Below are 19,664 nucleotides of genomic sequence, written 5' to 3'. Positions count from 1 at the left end.
ATAACCATTTCGGACAATGGATTGAAGAAACAAAAATTTAGTTTCAAGCTTACTCAACTGCAAGTTAGACACAAAAAGGTTTTGTAAATTGATTAAATTATAGTTAAACATTTCCATCATTTTTACGGTTCAACTTTGTTTTCACACATATGAGACAGTTTTAAAATCGCTCTAGAAACTGGAGAGCTCCCTTGTTAATAGGCTACCAACTAATAGCAAGATGTTTTTTGTTTATTTGTTTGTTTGTTTTCAGGTCACATTTTTGCCACAGTCAAGAACAATGAAGTTAATACAGCTTAACACAAAGTTGGCTACTCCACCAGGTTATTCCTCCAATGGAAGTTAAAAATTACAGTAGCTTTGAATTATTATTTAAATAGGTAGGATTTAATTAAACATTTTCTACCATAAAACTGGTGATTAAATGGATCAAAATGCAGCTACAATGTGTAAGCTTTGAAACTTCAGCAATAACTTTAATAACAAAATGAAAGTAAAAGGAAAAAAAAAAAATTGTGTAATAACAAGATACATGAAAACAAAGACAATCTGACAAAAAAAAATGTAAAAACAAAGAACATCAGAAGTATATGTACTGGGAAGGGTGATTACAGATTGAACACAGGTGAGCTTATTACAAATGGGAGGCAGGTGTGTGTAGAGCTGGGATTACTTTAGACACAGTTGTATACTTGCTGTATACACTCTGCAACACAAAATCCCAAATTACTTACACACAGTGGTAAAAACAGAAATGATAAGAAGGAAGAAATAAAAGTTTCAAATGGCAAAATTTTGGTAATGAGTGATGAAGAAAACACACATGGAAAAATGAGTGTCTGTTTTGGCACAAACCAGTGACCCAGCTAACCTGAGTTCCTCCCAGCAGATTATCATGGGCAATGTGTGATTAAGGCTCGCTGCATTAGCATAATGATTCCCCATCCTCCTTATTCTCTCCCTCCATCCTGCCATCCATCCTTCCTTCCCTGCCCTCCCTCTTTTTCTGGGCCTTGTGTTGTTAGCCACCAGCTCCCAGTGCTCCTCAAGTACTTTAAGCTTGTTAATAATCATTATGGGTGTGCAGTGAAGTGGAGGAAAGGAATAATTACCTCACCTGAGCCAAACCAAATTAACCCTTTTTAATTTTATTTTTTTTTTTTTTATTCGCTTTTCCTGTTGTCGGTTACCCATTGCATATCCCCACCCATTCACACACAATCAAACATGGCATTCACCCGGGACCTATTAGGATTGTCTGTTATTAAGTGTTGAAATAATAAATGCTCACACGCACCATTTGCTTCCTTAAAACAGTGCTTGCTCATGAAAAGTAAGGGGTTTTGTTTCACAAAGAGGGAACCTTACCAGTTAAACATAGAACTAAATTTGTATTTGGCTGTGATATTTGTACACAAATTTCAGACAGACAAACACAAAAATGATAAATGGATAAAAAGAATGCATCTTGTCATTTAATCTATTTTTTAATGTAATTTTCTGTGTAAGATAATATTATAAGCTAAAGTGATATGTTAACATTTCCCTCTACTTAAATTGTACAACTTGAGAAACAGAAAAGTGATACACTGGCCTGTTTCCACTACCTAAAGATATTTTGAAGTGTGGTTTTGTGAAAAGCATATGGACAATTAATATCTTCCCTGTAGTAGATTGCTCTTTGAACAACTTCAGTTTTGAAGAAATACAGTTTAATTCTGACCAGATTGACAAGCTAATGGCTACTCTAAGTTAGGCCAAGACCAAATAAGAATGTTGCTGTGTTCAAGCAACTCTAATCTCAAAACTTTCATAGTGGTTGATGCAAACACTGCTGTGCATTTTTACATCAGTTTCTATAGTTGTTTTCAAGCTTAAATAGCAGCAGCCTCTAAACTTCTAGCATAATATGGATCACTTCTTGCAGAAATATCCTATGCAGAATACCTGTGCAATGCTATACTTACATTGTTTAGGTCTACACAATAGCATTCTCACAAACCACAAAAAATCTTTTCAAATTGGAGAAGTTTTAAGATTGCACCAATCTACTTTTTTTCTTGACCTGCTCGGGCTACACTTTTGCTTGCAAGTCAAAATTAAATTGTATTTCTCCAAACTGAGGCTATTCCAAGAGCTACAACATGTAAGATATTACTTGTTTGTAACCTTTCCAAAGATGCCACTTCAAAAGATCAGAACTACCACTTTAAAATGTTTCTAATCCACAAATCCCACAGAAAAATGAGACTCCATGGACATAGCACTTTAGGAGACAAAACACTTGCAGTATGACACTCAGTAACAAGTGAACAAATCTGTACAAGTTTCTGGTGAATATTTTATTCCCTGCAGTATTTTGTCCATCATAAATCCAATTTCCTCCTCTCAGCAGAGAGTAGATTAAAGACATATGTCTGTAATATAATACCCTGGTGCTCCAATTGAGATGGATTACAGGGCATAAAAAATGAAAAATGTTTAAACTGTTATGGGAGAATGCTGCAATTCTCCATATTTCAATGTGAGAATTTCAAAATGACATTATCTTAAATGGGAGGAAACAGAAGCAAACGGTCTCTACATATTTCTCTTTTCAGTCAGCTGAGAAGTCAAGACATGTAATATAAGCCTGGTTTAGCACTATTAAGAATGTAAATATGAAACAGATGTTGGCCAGGTTTACACACCTACATGTGAAATTTACTCTCAGTCTTCATCATTCATATTGTCATAAACCAGGGAAGATTTTTGGAGCAGTCCGGCAGCAAACAGACACAGGAAACTAGGAGTGTACCGGGAAGTGATTCATTTACAGTGCAGGAAAAATAATTTACAGGATGAACGTTGGGATCTGAAAAAGCGAAACACACGGTAAGTATGGCGGAGTGAAAACACGAGGAACCTACGAAGGGCAAGTAATGGTTGGAATTTAAAAGTCCTTACGACAGGGCGGCGGGTCCAACACTTGGAGAAGCAAGCAGTGGTGAGTTCGGGTTCCAGGGTGAGAATCCTTCCAGTGGTGAGTATTCCTTCCAGAGGGTATAGTGAAGCAGACAGACAGGCACGGGAGGCAGGAGTATGAGCGTTAGCAGAGGTCTCAGGAAAAACGAAAACCAGACTGGATCCACGAGGCAGAAGGTAATTCCTGAGGCACACAGCGAGACAGAGTTAGTCAAACTCGGAATAACAAATCTTATTTGTACAGAGGCTCAGCAACTTTACCACAAGCAGGTAATGCTCCAGCGCTGGTCTGGTCTCTGCCACCTCCTTAAATCCACCTGTCCTTGCCATTAGTCAGATCACTTGCAGGTGAGGAGGGAGAGTTGACGAGACGTCAATCAGTCATCTGGCCACGCCTACCAGGAAGTACTCACAACACAAACACAAACCCCAGAAAAACCACCCTCACCACAGATATAACATAAGAAAGTCAAACAATTGTTTTTATCATCAGGTTATTTTAACATAGAAATTGACTTGGCTTGAAACTTTTACTTTCTTAAAGCAATATGTCTTGCAGTATGAGCTGAACTTGTAATATTAAATAAAAAATGGCTTACTGGTTCTCTAGTAAACCCCCAAATAACTACCAAAAGTGTTATACTTCATCTCACCTGGTTGTAATATGAAGGAAGATTTAATATTAAAATATTTAAAAAATGTAACTGAAAAGTTTGCAAATAGTTTTAGCTCATGTTTACAGACATAGTTTTAGTCAGCTATTTAAATCTAAGGCTAAATTCATGGTTCTATGACTGTTTGAGACTTGAGACTGTGAAGCCTGTATGATGTAAATTTTGTTATTTTTATTTGTTTGCTAGAATCTCTCTGGTCTCGCAGTAGACCAGTGTGCAGCCCAGATTTTTGTGAGCATGTGACATTTGTGCACTTACAATAAAATATCCATGTGTGGCACCAAACACACAACAAACACAAAAGGCCACAAGGTAAAACCATAAGCAGAAAGGAACACTTCTTTTTTGAGAAAATAGTGCATGAGGAGATTTGCAGGGTATTGATGAAGTCTTTAGGTGAGTATTAGAAACACATGTTAGGTCAGGATAGGTTGTGGAGGATTTGAGCATGCTGAACACTTCCATAGCAGGGTTGTGGTGGTCTATCATTGTGGTGGCAGCATATTCAGGTCCTGGATGAAGCATACTGGCAGCTTATCCGTAATATGAGACCTGCATGCATTGGTGTGGCTTAAAGACAAGAATTTAAATCAGGACTGGACACGCTGGCCTTATGTCTAGACTGTGACCAGAATTGCGTAAAGGTCATGGAAACATCAGCCATGATACCTGTGTTTGTAGCATTGTGCTAGGATTGTATGATCTTCTAGAATGTAGCTGCGTCGTGACACGGTCCTAGGGAGTCCTGCCAGGGGTGGGCGTATAGAGTATTTTGAGGAGCCAGGTAAGCATCTTGAGGATGTAAAATTCAACAGGGAAAAAAGAAATACTTGGCAAGTACTAAGATCTAAAGCAGCATCAGGATTGCTCAATAAAGTTTTCTGAATTTGCTGTGTTCTAAACGCAGTAGTTGTTAGAGCTGTTGCCTCATAGCAAGAATGACTCAGGTTCGCCTCCCAGCCTTTCTGTTTGGAGTTTGCCTGTTCTCCCTGTGCACACATGAGTTTTCTCAGGGTACTCTGGTTTTCTCCCACAAACCAAAAACATGACCGTTAGTTTTACTGGCATTGTCCCTAGGTGTGAGTGAGAGTGTGAAGAGTTGTTTGTCTCATTTGTTTTTATGTGGCCCTGTGATGGACTTGCAATCTGTTCAGAGTGTCCCCCACTTCTTGCACAATCACTGCTGAAGATAGGCGCCAGCCCCCCTGCGACCCAGAAAGGAAAAGTAGGTAAAAGATAATGGGTAGATGGATGCAGAGCATCCAGTGTAAACATTATAAAAATAAATAAATCTTTTTCTAAAACGCTTCCTTTTGACATTTGACAACTTTTATATGTAAACTACTTCCACGCACTATAAAAAGTATTTTGTTTTAATATTATTTGCAGCTCGCTATTATTCTGTGAAAAAGAAAAGAAAAGAGAAAATTCAGACAGCCAGTTTATATTCAGAGTGGATATGTAAAGCAACAAGACACACAACAAAGTAAAACTCAGAGGATATTGTATTCATTTATGTGTTCTGTGCAAACAGGATACTTGCTTACCAAACATAAGCTATTAAAGAGTTTGAAAACCCCCTTGGAGCCCCAATCACTGCTCATCTTTGCAAGACAAGACAACAGCTCATAAAATGATCTCCTCTAAATGCCTGTAAGCAAATTAAACATGGGTGTTTCCACTGGCCATCAATGACAGCATTCATGCGAGGGGTGCGTAATGAAAGACTTGGAGTACAGAGGGATAATGCTACAAGTACAGCCATCATCACTCAGGTGTGTGGCTGAGATGAAGGATCAAAGACAGACTCTGCCACTGGCATGCCTCTGCTGCGCTGCTGGCCCTGCTGCCAAAAAAATCACTAGGTTTATATCAGAGAGGATAAAGTTAGGATTAAGAATAAACAAATGCTTGAACTCACAACATCATTTACACAAGAAACAACAAGCTGGATATGTGGGAGGCCTTCTGTACCTCAGTTTGAGTGCCTTTACAGAGGGAGATGTTTGGTAAGTAGAAGCCCAAAGAGATAAAGACAACATAGAGAGTACTCCTTAACTTCAAATGCAGAGATATAACATAAATAAGGTTTAGTGGTTCCGACTATTTTATGTTTTGAATACATCATTTCAGCAGTCACACATTATACAACCACACTTTAGACTTATCTCCATTTCTCTTCCCATCTCTTTTCCTTCAAGCAGTTGCATGTTGTTTCACTGGCACAAGCCCATGTTTTGTTTTGTTTTCGCCCCTCTTTGTTTTTAATTGCTACCATGGAGGTCAATTAATTTCACTACCCTTCCACCAACCCTCCCTGCCTGCTCTCTATCTGCAGCCCACACAGCTGCGGCACTGTGTGTTTGTAAGCCCATCTCCTTCCAAGCCCTAATGCCACATCACTTCAAATGGATTAATCGAGCCACTTTGTTGTTTAATCTCGCCTCGGCAGAACTAGTAGGTAGGTGGGTGGGTGGGTGGGTGGTTGTGGGAGGGGTATGATCAGAGATGCACAGGCTTGTCTGTCTTTGTCACAGTCAGACTGACAAGCAGACAAATGTCTATATAAATATACATAAATGTAAATATATACTGTAAAGGCAGACTGATGGGGAAAATTAGGAGTAAAAATAGGCAGAAAATGGATGCCTTAAGCATGTTGCATATAGAAAACACACACACACATGCACAGATACAGAATTATGTAAAATTAATTCTAACAAGCTTGAGTTGCTCAGTAACAGTGGCACCAAGGCAAAAAGGTAGACCTTGATACCAATGATACCAACAAATACTTCTCCAGACACACTCACAATTAAAGGTCCTGTTTGATGTTTGGATGCTTTCATGTTCTGATGACAATTTCATCATGGCTTGAACCCTGCGGCTATAGACCACAGATACATTCACAACAACTAAAAAAAATAAAAAAACAGCCATGGTACCACCTGACATGAGCACACACAAACCGCATGCACACACATGTACACAGAAAGCCTCCAAGCTAACAGAGGTGCCCTCCCCCCTTCTGATCTGCTGAGTCAGCCCAAGCCCCTTAAGACATCTTGCCTCTTCTTCACAACATGTCTTAGACAGAGAGAGTGTAACAGAAGAGAAGATAGTTGAAGGAAATAAAGAAGAATAAATTTTAGTCTGGAGCCAATCCACATATCTTTGTAGTGTCTGTGGTGGGACATATCTTAAATGGGAAGGAATATATTTGCTGACATCGGATGTTGTTTACATCACTTGATTTGTCCAGTTAGTTTTGCTTTTCTCCAAACAAGTTGTGCAATAAAGACATGGTATTTATTTTGGTACTATTGAGAAGTTAAGACTTACAAATTGCTCCAAACTTAAAGTTAAGGCAATTTGGACAATTTTTAAATAGCATAGAGGCAAGGACATTTCACTGGTGTTGTTATGATTATTTTTTCTACACAACATTCTTATTGGTCATAGATATATTGGCTAAAATTTGACTGAATGTAGTCTAAAAGGCCTTTAATGAGCTTGCGACCTGTCCAGCATGTCCCCCGCTTCTCGCACAGTGATGGCTGGAGATAGGTACCAGCTCCCCGTGACCCTGAACGGAGAAGCAGGTAAAGAAAATAAATGGATGTATGGTCTAAAGGTGAAAGTTTTGTAGACAACTTCACCCTACTTTAGGCACCTTATAGATGTTCACATTTACCTGAGATTGGCAATAAAAAAATAACTTAATAAATAACTCCAGTTGATTTCTTTATTTTTCTAGTTTTTTGCATGATTTTCAGACCAGAGTTTTATGTCTTATGTAATTTTGGTTGTGTGTGATGAAATGCTTTAAAAAATAAAGTTATAAGGACAAAATTGTTTTAGCTGAATGTATCCATGGCTAAAAGAGGGATGAGTGAAAACTTGATGTTAAAAGCTGATGTTCTTTGTGATTTTAGCAGGATTTACAGACTTTGTATGTTTTTACTGATTGTTGCTTGTGTTGTAAATACAACATAATTGAAGAAATCAAACTAAACTGCTTGTGCTAAAAGTGGTCTAAATTTAGAGAAATATTCAATACAAAAGGAAGGCTAGGATTTATTACAACTTCTTAAATTATTTTTCTTTAAATGGTTGTCTATTTTATAAAATCTTTTGCCAAATAGCCATTTTCTATAAGCAACATTTAAGCTGGTTTCAATGCTTGGTTTCATGCTTATTTTATTTTCAAGAGAAGCTGTCCAGTCTTTTGTTCTCTTACAAAAGGGTTCTTTGCAGCAAAACAAGTTTTGCAAAACAATTAAATGAACTCAAAGTATTTTTTTATGTGTGTTTGACAAGCATTTTATAAAAAAAAAATCAAAAATGAGGTCAAAGGATGTTTCTGACCCCAGAAGATGGCTTCACACAGTATACGATGTGTGTGTGCGTGTGTGTGTTTGGATGTGCACATGGAAACACAGAGTAGACATAGGAAGACAGACATGACACAGTGTGGTTTCCTCTGCTCTAATAGCAGGGCTTTGGGTGAAGCAGTGAATAAACGGTTTTCAGTTAGCCACAAATGGGAAGTTCCTTTACAGATAAGAAGAGCTGGAGAGCTGACAAGGAGGGCAGGTGAGAGGGAGAGAATTGAGTTAGAAGGGCCACTGTGGGTTTCCACTAAGGTGGCAGTTGAGTAACACCAGTGTTGCTATTACAAGAATCAACACCAGCAACACTGAAAACTAGGTCAGAATAATAATTGAAGTTGCAGATAACTATGGAAAACAATGCAAATATTTGGTTGATTGTATTTTTTGTTTGTTTTGGTTTATATTACCTTATCTATTTGTTAGTTTTCCAAACTGAACACAAGTAACAATTTTATTAGCAATTTACAAAAAAAAAGAAATAAAGTTAAAGGACTTTATGCTTACTGTATTGTCCTATGTGGTCATGGAAATATCCAGTTGCTTCAAAAATAAACTGCATATAAAAATGTGCAGGGAGAAAAAAAATCAATTAAAAATGAAATAGAAAAGCAAGAGCTGTATTACATGGAAGGATAATCCATTATTATACAATGAAAACAGTGCTCAAATTACCAAATAACCCCCTATAAAGCACCATAACTTTCTAATCTGTTTATAATTAGCATTTCAATGATCCCACACATTAACGTCCGACCTTCAAGAACTCTGACCCGCCTCTAATTGGTGCTAATATCCACTCATTGCGATATATGAAACTAGGCATGACCAAACAAATGGACCTCAGGTACAGCTAATTTCTGGAGCAATTAGCTTTTCATGTTGCGAGATTTAACTGATTATCTGCACAATTTCACACAGTTTTTTTTTCTTTTTTCCCAGTGTGAGCCTAAATGACATTACATTATAGGAATATTTTTAATCACTTTCAGCCACTACACAGAGCCCATTCAGATGATATTACTCTTAATGCCTGGCCGTGTGGAACTGCACTAAGTGGTGGTCAACTTAATGTGATGTTCCTGAATCTCAACATTGACCAAATTAAATACATGGGAAAAGATGCAAGGAATATGCAGGGTCTTTAGAGATATATTCGGAATATCTTCATGCAATGCTACTTTGTCTAAAAAGGAACAAATATTGTTATGTATGCTTGTGGAGATTCACAGCCATCCAGGATATGATAATCCTAAAGCACATTGGAGGAGCTTTCTAAAGTCAAACTGAAAGGTACAAAGTTCCATTCTTTACATTTGCTTACTGATAGCTAGAGAAGAAACTGGTTTGGGATATATTTTTGTCATTGCTATATTTTTGACTTCTGTTTCAGTTAAAAAAAGGCCTAAAAACATCAGTGATACAGATGTGAAACAATTATTTATTTATTTTAGCTCAAAACGTAGTCAAATGGTATAATTAAACTTAATGTACATGAAGTCATAAACAGCTTTTGGGCAGGTGACTGAAAACAATGATTGTGAAGTAAGTCACCAAGAAAATTGCTACAGCATATAGGAAGCTGCTTGTGTGGTCTAAAGTCACTGTGTGTAATACTCCTATTAAACCCTGGTTACAAAAAGCACAATGATGGTCTGGAAAGCAGGTATAAACAGTGATTAGATCTGGGCGCGAATGTTCTTCACACCTGAATCAAAACATTTTAAAAAAGAGTTGCTGGTGGTACACAACTTCAGGAGAAAAATGGTTATTTTTTTAACACAACAGTGTGTATATCATAGTTATTATACTGATTTATTCCCCTTTAGCTTCACCCTCTGCTGTTTGCTCTTTTATGTTACCAGATATGCGTGACAGCAGGAGTGTGATTTTCCCCTCTAGAAACACCCCTTTTAATTCACTGGTTTTTAATAATGAGAACATTAATTGTACCGCTTTGAAACACTAATGCTTTTGATGGCTAATCTTATCAGTCCCGCACAATGCAGGGTTGATCAAATGAACACATTTCCTGTGGTGGGTCTGGGGGAAATAAGCCTTGCTGGATTAATAATATTAAAGTGTACCAGGGAAATGTGCATGTTAACTGAGAAATTACAGTGCTAATAAAAAAAAAAGATTTAATTTAAGAAAAATAAAACTGTCAGAAGTGGTTTTGAAATCACATTAAGTCATTGCTTTTAAAAATGCAAATGATCCGATTGTAGTATTTTTTTAAAGCTATAGAGTTTTCTTTTTCATAACTCTACAAAAGTGATCTAAATTAGAAACCAAGACAACAAGTGCAATGAAACACAAACAGAAGATATAAAGAGTAGAGCATAACTTTATCTTAGCAGCATCTTGAAAACTAAAATATGCACTTTTCTCAAAAAAGCAAACTAACTGTAATTCAGTAAAAGGTTTTGTAGCCTATTAAAGTCAAGGACCTGCTAAAAAATTGTGTTTAAAATGATGTTGAAAAGATTTTAAAGATCCCATTTCAAAAGTGTGAGTCCTTCTCCTTAATCTGAGCCAGTTGGGGAAGTGGTTGAAATATTCCACAATAAAATGGGACAGTCTTTCAAGAGGTCAACTGTCATCAACCATCAACTGTTGCCATTATACCTTTACACAAATAGTTGCAACATTAATGGGCTCATACTGTTTATGTAGTGTGAAACTAGTTATCTAGCAGGCAACAGACTTTGGCACAACCTTGGTTTTTATTGCTTTTTAAGAAAAGATCAGTCTTGATCTTACAAAATGATCACTGTAAAGCAGACGCTAAAGAATAACGCGTTTAGGTTGCAACTACAAATATTTTAAACTGATATTTCTTTACATGCATATGTAAAAAAAATCCTACCCACACAAGAAACAGAATTTCTAACAAAAAATTCATAAATATCCATGCTACACCAGGTTGTGACATTTACAAAATTCAAAGAAAGACACAATGTGACAGTATCTTTTAAGTTTAACTGAGGTTAGGTTTAGGATTAGACAACATATAGTGCTGAGTTAGGTTAAGTCTTTAGAAAGTAATTTTAAATCAATACAATCTTTCCTGAAGTAATTTCGTGTGTGTGTGTGTGTGTGTGTGTGTGTATCGTGGTGGTGGTGGTGGGCATGGGGTTGGCTTTCCAGGGTTCACCTCTTTAAGAGATCATTTCCAAAATGCATCCTCATAAATTTGTCATCCCATCCTCCACTCAATGTGTGTATTTTTTTGATGCATGAGAGGCCATATTCAAATGAAGGAGGGGAAGACCTTTCACACATACGCTAAGCTATAATAGGGAAAGCTTAGCATAACTTCCGTCTGATTTCCAATGCAAATATTAGCAGTCAAGTTCAGTGTGCAGTTGCAGATTATAGTTTATCCTCCTCACACACCACAGAGTTTTTTTACGCTCTGGAAACATTTTTGCTTATCAGCGCAATGCAACAATCAACTCTCTTCACATCCTTCCAGTCCCTCGGAGACTACAAGAGAGACTTGGGGGAGGTGGGGAGGTTTGAGGGAGAGAAACACAATGATATGGGGAGGGAGGGTGGGCGTTGTGGCTGAAGGAGAGGGGGGAAATGAATTGTGTGTGTGTGGGTCTGTGGTGGGGGGTGCGTGGGGGGGGGGGATTATCAACAATCAAATGCAGACCAATCCACCACCCAAACTTCTGCCACCACCCATGATTATTATTTCTTCTTCTTGTCTGAATCCTTAGTGCTTAAATCCTTAAATTAAACATCTTAATTGCTGTAAGCCTCACTATCAAATACAGAATTACAAAGAATTCAGTGTCTCCCTCCCCCAGCTCCCCCTTTCCACTCCTAATAACATATCACATACAATTGTTTATGTAATTACACAGTATGAGATGCAGCAGCAGCAGCAGCCCTCACGTCTCCCCTCTACTCTTTTTGTGTTTGTAATAGTATAAAAGCACCATGACTGATGAGTTCTCACATCAAACAATAAATGAAAAATAGCACAGATAATTCTATTAGTACCTGAAGTTTCTTCATTAGGTTGTTTATTAAATCTGAAACAGCTCCTTTTTGGTATTTTTTTTTCACAAAGATTAGTAAAAAAAAAAAAAAAAAGATACTATCACTGTACATTATAGATTACTTTTTTAATAATTTTTTTGATTCAGTTCAAACTCTTTCGTCCACAATTAATCTTGACCTAGAATACATTAGTAAATATTTAATGCCCAATACTTCAAAACAGCACTCAAGCCTTTTGGGTTATACTTCTTCTGGAACAGCTTTTGTATTTTACTTTTTTTTAGTTTTCATTTTTGAGTAGATTTATTTATTTATTCACTCAGCTTTTGAAAGGTGTTCTATAATAACAATAATTCATACCCCTTTTTGCACTTACTTAGTCTGGTGATCCTTTTTGCATATCAGAGTCATCCAACAAGAAGCAGATAAGTAAAACTTTGTGTATAACACAAGCTGAGCCCTGAAACTGTCATTTGTAATATGTAAGTGAACGATAAATATCAGATAACAGTAAAGCAAGAGAAAGAGAAACTTTAGTGTGGATTTCTTCAACATCTAGAATGAACACTACTATACCTTTTTCAGGCTGTGTCACACAAAAAACAAAACAAAACATCATTGGGGTGGGTAAATCCACAGTGGAGTGTGGCAGCACAGCCAATTAGAAGTTGCTTAAGGTCAGGCCATGGCCTGTGGGATTCGAGAAAACAATAAATAATTTGGAGGGTAAAAAGCAAAGCCTTGCCTGGTACAAAATGCATTGTGTTCCTTAAAATCATGCCGATTTATTTTCCTGGTGAATTATTTACATGAAACTTTGCTGCAAACATGCTTTGCTCACTGAAGGGGAAGATAATCTTCAATCTTTGTAAATACTTCAACAATGGTGTGTATGAGAAACACTGATAGAGATTTGGTGCTAGAGGGCGACGTGAAGTATTGCCTCGATTGTAACATCTCCCAGCAGCTTTGGAAAACAACAATCCAACTGCACTTATCCTGAGCCAATGCTTACTGATTGTTTCATGTAAGAGGAAAAATGCTGTGTTATATAGCAGCTTGAGGAAAAAAAACAGCTAGTGTTAGTTTTTAACAGATGGTGCAGATAAATAAAAAATAAACCTGAAAAGAATTGCCTGTTACTTGGAAACCAGGGTTCTAAGAAAAGCATGTTGTAAATTTACTCAAACAGTAAAAGTTTATGTAAGTATAGTTTATGTGGGAGGAGTAATCGGTTATTAGACTGTAAGCTGTGGCGATTGTGATTACAGGCAGTGTGAGTAAACCTGACAAAACAGCTTTTAAAGTTTTCATCTGTGAGATTAAAAATTTCCACTTGGATATATCACTGCGAGCTTCTCCTCGGAAGCAAACGCATTCTTATCAAACCAAATCCGTTTACACTGAGTAATTTGTGGCATTCTGCTTTTCCCTATTCTTGTTTTCCAAAACATTAGTCTTGCTAACTCTAATGCGTGCAAATGCAATGACTCAAGCGAGCCTCTTGTCTTTCTCTTGGCCCCTCTCTCATTTCTGCTCATGCTTCCTTCTTCACCGCGTTTAGGAGGCAGTGAGTAAATCATATGGTCGGCTCGTGCAAAGTCAGAAAATAATGGGATCATATTCCATTCTCTTCCGCCTATTAGAGTTTCAAAGAATAGCAAAAATCCTCTACTTTCAACACCCAGAAAATTCTAAAGACTTTGACAAATCATCATCCCTTAACAGTTGCATAATGTATGGTTTTTCTCGTATGCAGCCTGTGAAGCCCCATCACAGCCGGTGGTGGCTACAGTGATTTACCAACCAGCACTGCCAACAACGTTGGATTGAAGGCAAAGGATCGGAGTTTAGTTTACAAGGTATGATGAATAAAACAAACAGACAAAAAAAAGCAAAGAACATCTGCTTTCCAATGCTTTGATAGTCTTGCAGAGTTGGTGGATTTCACAATCAAGGATTTATTTATTCAGATTTGTGTGTTTGTACTTGCAAGGTGTAGAAAACATCCTCATGAAAATTCAGAATTGTGTCATCAGTGATTCAGAAACATCAGAGTTGATGAAGCACAAGCACGTTTTTTTGTCCTGTGTGTCAAAAATTCTTAAGCATTGGCTCAAATGTTTTCAATTTTGCCTTGATTTTTTTTATTTGAAATACACCAATTTGGGTTTAAGTATTCACATTTAGCCTAGATGCTTGCTGCTGACTAATAAAAAAGCTAACTCCATCAGAAATTATGCTTCTTTACAAAACCCAACTTGCCTTTTGTCCCCTATTTCTCTGCCACCAAAGGCAAAGCGACAGTTTTTTTTTTCAGCTAACATTCTAAACACTAACATACCACCTGAGATATTATGTTTATTGAGATTGTGCATAAAGTTATTTTCAAGTTTTGTCTAGAAAAGCTTTGTCATTTTTTGACATAAGATGGCGTCAGGCGAAATCAATGGCAGGCAATATACATTTTGTTTTTAAGGAAACAGACATTTAAATAGTTTGAAGTATGTTCCAAAAACTGTGAAAAAAAGCAAATCTTGTATTATTTTTACCACACCTGTCATGCACATCGCAAAAAAGGCATAACTTGACCAGTGTTGTTTTATATTTACTTTGGAAAAATGCCTCTTTATGCACACTATGGCTAATAAAAATGTTGTCAGACACAAACAGCATTCTATAAAGCACAGTTGCACGTAAAAGCATGCTTATCCAAGTTCATGCATTAGGTAAGACATAATTAAGGTCTCTATATGATTTAGCATCACAAAAACAGTACGTCAGGGTCTTGTTCTTTACTCATACTCACCCCCTTTGATCATACGTATCCTGGGGTCAAAGTGCAACTGAGTGAAAGCCATTTCCACCGGGAGGCTTTCCATTGCACGCGGCATGATGGGGTTGATTAACGAAAAGCAACTATGGTTTGTCTTCTACAGCTGAGTGAACAACTTCATTTCAGCTGATGAGTTCAAGCTCAGGTCAGGGTGGTCTTCATCTGTGACATTCCAGCAGCCACACAATAAGAATTAATATCTCTCTGCAAAAAACATCTACATCGTGCCAGGACCTGGCTTTTGAAACATATTGCAATTAGGATCAAACAACTCAAAGAACAGTCACACGCTCAAGTAATAAAGCTGTTTTATGTTCATGCGTCTTGCGTTTTTATGTGTGTATGTGTGTGGGTTCACAAGATTTGTGTTTTTTTTTTTTTTGCTGTTGTTTTATTTCTTACTTTGTTCATTCTTCTTGTGGCTTTGGTAATGTCGGTCAAATTTAAACAGTGATGGCTTTTTTTTTCCTTTCCAGCCCTGCTCTACATTTGACAGATGATTGTTTGGAGTCTGCTGCTCTGTAGTTTCCAGTTCCCCGACAAATGAATGCACTGAACACAAACAGGTGAAGCACGCTGCAATACTCATTTTCACAAAGAAAAGAAAAAAAAAAAAGTGGTGCCGGGGGAAGAAAACTTCAAGCAGGCAAATTTTGGTTTGTTTCGAAGACCATCCATTCTGTAGTACGGGTTCAGTTTGCATCTAATATTACCACTCAAAAATCAAAGAAAAATGAAAAGTATTTTTTGATTTCTGTTTGGGTCTGCCATCTGTTAACTTACTTCTGAATTCTGCATCTCAAGTCTCTGAAGCATTCAGTCACTTTCTCACTCATTCACAGCTATTTACTGCCACCTTCCCTCTCATCTGCCAGCTTCCCCTCTGCAGTCAATCATAAAAAATATACCCAATTCGGAGCTAGCCTCTCAAGCATCACCAAGCTGCATAAGGCTTCATCAAAATATTTAAACTCAAGAAATAGGAACCTTATGTCCTGAGACCAGCTTGAACTTTTAGTTTGCTGAGTTGTGTAGAGGGTGCTGGGGGAGAAACAGAGAATGTCAATGCAGACGTAATGTATATTCAGGGAAACAAACCTGCATAGAGACAATGTTAGGTAGAGTGAAGGCACATAAAAAAGAGTAACTATCAAAGATAAATATAAGGTCTTTAGGAGTATGGTTCTGTAGAAAGAGCATAAACAAGTAATATCTAATCAGCTGTACAGAGAGCTTTTTATCAGTTTCATTCTGACCAGACTGAAGAGCTAACGGCAAGTCCAAGTCAGTCCAAGACCAAATTGAATTGCTAATGCCTTAGAACATCATTTTATTTACACCTTTACATTAATTTTGATTACACATGGTTTCTCACAGGTATTACAACAGAAATATTATGATAATCCTTAAGGACAGGTCCCAGGCTGCACTTGACATGCTACAGCAAGCTGCTGCTGCTGCTATTTGCACTTGCAAATGCTATATAATTCTATGAAAATAAGTGTGTATTGTTAAACTGCTGGAAATGGGAAGTTTTATAAACTAGTATTCATATGAATTGCAATTGATCTTTTGAGACTGGAGTTGCTTTAAGTTAATGTTGGTTTTGGCTCGCTCAGATTAGAAGTTAGCTCATCAGTTTAGTCAGAACTTAACTCTGTTTTCCAAATTGAGGTTATTCAAATGGCAATCTACATTAGGTAAAAAAATAAATGATCGTAGCCTCCCATTAAACTGCTTGGAGACTTCTTCAATTTTCTAGTTGAGCTTTAACAAAAGGACTGCAGAGTTTATTACAAACAAATTTAAATGTGAGCATAAAGACTCATAATAACTCTGTATTGTGGTTTAATTTCCAAGAATACCTGAATATGTGCAGATTGTGATCTGGACAAATTAATAGATTGTTCCAAAGAGGAGGTGGGAAAAAAGAACTGTTTGGCAACAGTGATGTATGGAAACACATTTCATTGCTTAGCACTGAATTGTAAAATGGGCAAGGGGTGTCATGCGACGTATGTCACAGTCAGTTTTATCATGAGCGTGATGAAACTTCTGTCTTTGGGATGTGAAATAAAACTGCATGTTATCTCTGCTGTGGAAAATTCATCGCTGCAATTGCTCAAACCCGCCACGGTCCTTTTTGTATTCGGCAGAAAAGAATTGGTGCATGAAAAGCTATTCACAATCAACGCTACATAAATCAACATCACATTATAAAAATCAACATGCAGCCAGATAAAACCTCACAGATGATATAGAAAAATATATAGCACCTGCTAAAGAACTTGAGAAGTACAGTAAATACAGTTTTGTCCTAAAGCCGTGAAAAGTTAGAATCTGCTTTGATGAAGTTTTCCACTCAGCTCTCAAGTCTGCGGTTTATGAGCGAAAGACAAAAAAAAGAAAAAAGAAAAAAAGATTTGTGAAAGAAACAAGGAAAATAGCCCAGAAGTTGTCCAGATTGAAACGATAGTGTGCATGTCGCCTGCGCTCTATCTACTTCCACTCACATAAAACACAGGTCAGCTTTGGCAGAGACAAAGAGCTTCTCTCCTTCAAGCATGACGGAAGACGGAGAAAGAATATGTAACCATCCTTAAGTAATTTTGTTTACTGGCCCTGGCTCCCGTGCACTCGGGGTAAAATCTCGAGGCGCTCTCCCATCCATTGAACAAAACTCAGCAAATTGGTACCTCAGGTGTATTTCTCTTTGAGCTCTCTCACCTGGGAGACGGGGGAAGAATTGCCTTGTAGGCCTGAACTGCAAACAGCTTTCTCTCTGATCTGCTCCCTTCGCCCTCACTCTATTTGAACTGTGTTTTCCCCTGGCATTCTGGGAACCGTTTGCTCTCTTTCCTTGTGTTGAGAAAAAAAAGACGCTGTGTTCTTCATACATTTTTTAAAGTCTGGAGTATGTTCCCTCATGCAAACACATACAGTCATGCACACTTTCTCTTCTGCACATGTTGGAGCTTTCAGGGAAGGTCTGTCAGTACCTGGACATCATTTTTTTTTTTTTTTTTTTTCTTAAACCAAAAGGTCTACCAACTCACCTCAATTTGTAAACAAGTTTGGACGACATGAACGCATTAGTGTCGGTTCTCTGTAAATTCAGTGTTGAGAAATGCCAAGTACGTGTAGAACACAGCGCTTTGATGAAGCTGTCATCAATCAATAATTCATCACAACTTTGCTTGGCTATACAGGCATCTCAATATGTTCCAAAGGGAAGAAAAACAAAAACAAATGAAAGCAGAAAGCTTCCACAGGAAAAAAAAAAAAAAACACATCATGTTTATATTTAATGGCTTTTTTGCTTTTGGAAATGTCACAATGCTCATGGTCAGCATGTTTGGACAGGACCAGAGGAAGGAAGGATGGAAGAGTGGAAATAGGAGAGTGAAAAACTACTTTGTACAAGCACCTCTGGTTTGTTCTCATATTGTTATTAAGCTCTGTGAAGAAAGAAAAAAATGCTTGGGCCACCATCTTGTGGTATTTTTCTGTTAATCCAGCAACCTCCTGCTCAGCGGTGGTTCTGCTTGCCTGAGTGGATGTTTGCATGTACATATGTGCACCTGCACGTGTGCTGGAGCTCTGGTTTCTAATGTGTGTGGCCAAAAATCTAAATCCATGCCAGGACAGCAATCCGGTTTGAAAACACACCTCCTAATCCTTTAACCTTCAGAACAAGAGAAGAAGGAAAGAAAAAAAAAAAGAAAAAAAAAAAACAGCTGAAGGGCCCCACGTGGTGCAGCAGAAAGAAGCGATACAGACTAAGACCAGACCAGGAGGCCACTGATATTCACCGAGCCCTCCTCCTCGAGGCAGGAAAATGGATTTCTATTTCTGGTGCCTTGATATCACTGATCATGGTTCATAGCCCCCTTTCAGGGCCCAGAGTTAACATCAGGGGCCGGTGTCAGGATGCGAACGCTGATCAGAGCCAGGGAGATGGGTCCTGATGGCCTTGCAATCTGCCAAAGCTGTGATGGCTGCTTTGCTGATACCATCACAGTAAATTCTATCACTGTCACTCTCTGTTTCTATCCAGAAGCACTCAGACTATGTGCTGGCATGTCTTAGTGTGTGTGCGTGTGTGTGTGTGTGGCCTTTTCAGCTCTCGATGATGGACAAGTTATCTGATGGCATTGTACTCTGTGTTACATTATGTAGTTTAACCTCAATGATGGTACTGCTTGAAAACTTGAGGTGCTAAAATTGCAGGTGTAATGATAAATATTTTCTTTTGAGGAGCAAAATGATGTTTGGTTTACTGTTAAAGCACATCTGTCAACAATAACAAAAATATTTCTCCTAATTTTATTCTTAGAAGATTACACTGATACATTCACATCAGTGCCTAATGTGAACTTAAGTTTGCTGAAAATGTCTGCCATGTGTCACAGATCAAATCCTCATCACGTCATCCTGAATTGCTCCATAATTTGTCATGCTATTAGAAGTCCAACGTCTGCATCCTTCTGCTCTGTTGATATCTATGCTGAGTGATAATTCCTGACAATAAATAAATAAAATTTTCCTCAGAGCCCTGTGTGTCTGTATAGCCCCCAGCATACTCCTGGGGCCTCAATCTGGGAATGGAAATACATAAACAAGAAAAGATCTGAAGAGACTTAGCCAGGGGCACTGACTCCACACACAGACACACACACACACACACACACATAATCTCTCAAAAAAGCACACACACACACATATGCACACAGATGTACACATGTGCTGCATATGCAGTCACCAGCTCGTTATGAATATATGGAA

General features: G+C 37.8%; 1 long non-coding RNA gene across 1 annotated transcript; it reads right to left on the bottom strand.

The window, feature by feature from the left end:
• Nucleotides 1–1,324: 1,324 nt before the first annotated feature.
• LOC119617763 lies at nt 1,325–4,333 on the bottom strand. Its single transcript, XR_005234167.1, has 3 exons — nt 3,226–4,333; nt 2,947–3,148; nt 1,325–2,854 (listed from the first exon to the last, which is right to left on the bottom strand). It is a non-coding gene; the product is annotated as an uncharacterized LOC119617763 (long non-coding RNA).
• Nucleotides 4,334–19,664: the final 15,331 nt, after the last annotated feature.

The sequence above is a fragment of the Kryptolebias marmoratus genome, linkage group LG16 (genome assembly GCF_001649575.2).
Source record: "Kryptolebias marmoratus isolate JLee-2015 linkage group LG16, ASM164957v2, whole genome shotgun sequence".
NCBI lineage: Eukaryota > Metazoa > Chordata > Actinopteri > Cyprinodontiformes > Rivulidae > Kryptolebias > Kryptolebias marmoratus.
The sequence above is the reverse complement of the archived record's forward strand: the minus strand, read 5'-3'. Positions and strand labels throughout refer to the sequence as shown.